At 32.1% G+C, this 3,045-nt stretch overlaps 1 protein-coding gene across 2 annotated transcripts in view; it reads left to right on the top strand.

Annotated features, from left to right (window-relative positions):
- The window catches only part of gosr1 (golgi SNAP receptor complex member 1), a 51,532-nt gene that overhangs the window by 40,681 nt on the left and 7,806 nt on the right, over positions 1-3,045 (top strand). The window lies entirely within an intron of this gene.

Here is a 3,045-nt window from a genome sequence, read left to right as displayed (position 1 = left end):
TGTAAGTAAAATATCCATATTCAAAACATAATAATCACTTTAATGTAGCTTGCGCCAACAGTTGTCCACGGAAGCAGCTTCGGGCGGATGATGTATGAGGTCAGCTTTGCGCATGCGCTGCTCAGAAGTGACGTACGTGGAAGCGCAGCGGAGAGATCAAAACAAAACAACGGTCACTTATTAGAAATACAAAACGAGGATTTGTAAAGAAGAATGTCGGAGGATTTCGATATAAGCCAAGAGAGAGTGTATATATATATTTTTTTGTTTGTTTGTTTTGTTTTGTTTTGTTTTGTTTTTTGTTTTTTTTTAATAATGTGATCAAAGCCGAATTTTCAGCATCATAACTCCAGTCTTCAGTGTCACATGATCCTTCAGAATTTTTTCTAATATGCTGATTTATTATCAATGTTGGAAACAGTTTTGCTGCTTAATATTTTATGGAACCTGTGATACTATTTTCTGGATTCTTTGATTAATAAGTTAAGTTATTAAGTTAAGTAAAAAAAAAAAAAACAGCATTTATTCAAAATAGAAATCTTTTGTAACAATATACACTTCTGTTCAAAAGTTTGGGGTAAGTAATTTTTATTTTTTTTAATAAATTAATGTTTTTATTCAGCAAGAATGTGTTAAATTTATTAAAAAGTGATAATAAAGACTTATATTGTTAGAAAATATTTCTATTTTGAATAAACACTGTTCACAAGTGTTTGATTCATTCATCAATGAATCCTGAAAAAAGCATCACAGATTCCCCCCAAAAAATCCCAAAATTTCATTTTTAAAATTTGTATTAGTTTGCATGCATGTGAGCCTATGATCAAGCAAAATGTTTATATTTATGTTTGTATGTGATAGTTTTATACATTTCCCCAAATTTTCAATTAATTCCAAAAAATTCCCGTAAATTCCCATAAATTCCTGTGCCCGGTTGCATAAAGCACCTTAAGTTTTTCCCTTAAGTATGAGACTTAAGGCGTGATTTCCCCTTACCTAAGGGAATGACTTAAGGGTGTTGCATATAAGCCCTTAAACACTTCCCTTAGCAAAGGGAAATTTTAAGTGTTTAATTTTAAGTGTTTAAGTGCGTTAAGTGTTTCACGACAGCGACCCAGGATTTGCCGTTAAAAAAATCGACTGTTGCCATGGTCACGTTATTTGTTAATGCAGATAGCGGTGTAAGTTTTCACAGAAAACAATATAACATGGATAAGGAAAACAAAAAAGTAAACCAAATATGAAAGAGAAGGACCAGATGAGACAGAAACTCAAATTGATAATTCACTCGAAACTGAAAATTCTGAAAAATCATTTGCTCACCTTCGTGTTAGTTCAAACCCATACGACTTTTATTCATCTTTGGACAACAAATAAAGATCTCTCATCATTTCTGTCCCATGTAGAGGTTTTCAGGGACTCGTGTGAATAAATACATATTTAAATGCAAAGAGACAAGATAGTCTATGCATGACGTTTTATTCGTATCCAAAACGATGTGAACATTAAAGCGCTAAACTCTCATGCAGTGTGTGTTTCATTCATACTCTAAGCCGGAGGGCGCTCTCGCGCTGAAAGTCTAAACCGGATTCATAGAAGTAGCCTATCTTATAAGCTGAATAAAAAGCAGAAACGTAAACACAATGAACTCACGATTGCAAGAATATATGGTTTATTTGTGTTTTTCAAGTCATCTCCAGGTAATATGTAGGAAAATACAGAAATAAAATATTATGGAATATAAATTTGTTCTTGAGTGTGACGCACTCACGTTTGAGCTAATTATGTGCTGTATGTAATCAATGTTTATATGTGAATAAATGCGTAAATTAAAATCTGTTTAACATGTAAAGCGGCCGATCATGACTTGTAGAAGACTTTTGTGTAACACTTAAGGTGACATTTTCCAACCCTTGTATTATCCTTAGGAAAATGACAGTTAAGAGGCTTTATGCAACACTTAATGGGTTTTAAGGGATACTTAAGATAAATTCTAAGGGTTTATGACGTTTCACCTAAAGAAACCCTTAAGTAACATTTAAGGGATATTTTATGCAACGCCCTTAAGTGTAAGGGAAACTTAAGGGCGATCTTAAGGGAAAATTACACTTAAGGTGCTTTATGCAACCGGGCACTGGTCTGTTCTGAAAGAAGAGCCTGCTAAGGGTCATAAATTCAAGGAGGAAGATCTCAGTCATTGGAAGGATACAAACCACTGACACATTGCTTTTACATTGAGTTGACTATTGCTAGATTAGAACTGAAAGTGGATTTAAACTCTTAAAGTTCAAAAATGAAAATGCTGTCATTCATTAACCCTCATGTAATTTCAAATCTTCTGTGGAATTTTGAAGAATGAGTGTTTTTCTCCAATAAAATTCAATGGGGACCAAAAGAGTGTTATTTAAGTATTATTTATATATTATTATAGTATTTTTTATTATTTTGAAATGGCTTTTATTTTATATTTTTCAGTGTTCATTTTAATTTGTTAATATTGTTTAATTAATAATAAGTAGTTTTGTTATGTGCTTTTTATAATTTTTTTATATTCATATTTAGGTTCAATTCTATTTTAATTTTAGTTATTTATTTCCAATTAGTAATTTTAGTGCTTTAACTTTCATTTAGTTTAGGCTTTTCATCTAATATTTATATTTTATTTAATTTCAGGCTTATTACAATTAACAAAAATGTTTAAAAATAGTTTTTAGTTCATGATAATAAACAACACTAGACCCCATTGACTTTAATTGTATGGACAAAAAAAGCCAGACATATGTTCTTATGTGTTCTGCAAAAGAAAGTAAGTCATACATTAGGGTTGTGACGGTGAGGAAATTTTCCCACCGGTTAATCGACGTGTGACAACACCAGTAATACCGGTATCACCGCGGGGCGTTCCTTCTTTTCCTCGCTTTCCTTCGCTTTTAAATAGCTTGTAAAAGCTGTGCGCGCGTTTTACTTTTACTTTCACTTTCAAATAGCGGCAATTCGGAGTAAAGCAATTGTTCGTTTTTAGTTCGTTTGAATTTTCCCTCTTTT

Source organism: Sinocyclocheilus anshuiensis, unplaced genomic scaffold (assembly GCF_001515605.1).
Source record: "Sinocyclocheilus anshuiensis isolate Anshui unplaced genomic scaffold, SAMN03320099.WGS_v1.1 scaffold1455, whole genome shotgun sequence".
In the NCBI taxonomy this organism is placed as follows: Eukaryota; Metazoa; Chordata; class Actinopteri; order Cypriniformes; family Cyprinidae; genus Sinocyclocheilus; species Sinocyclocheilus anshuiensis.
The sequence above is the reverse complement of the archived record's forward strand: the minus strand, read 5'-3'. Positions and strand labels throughout refer to the sequence as shown.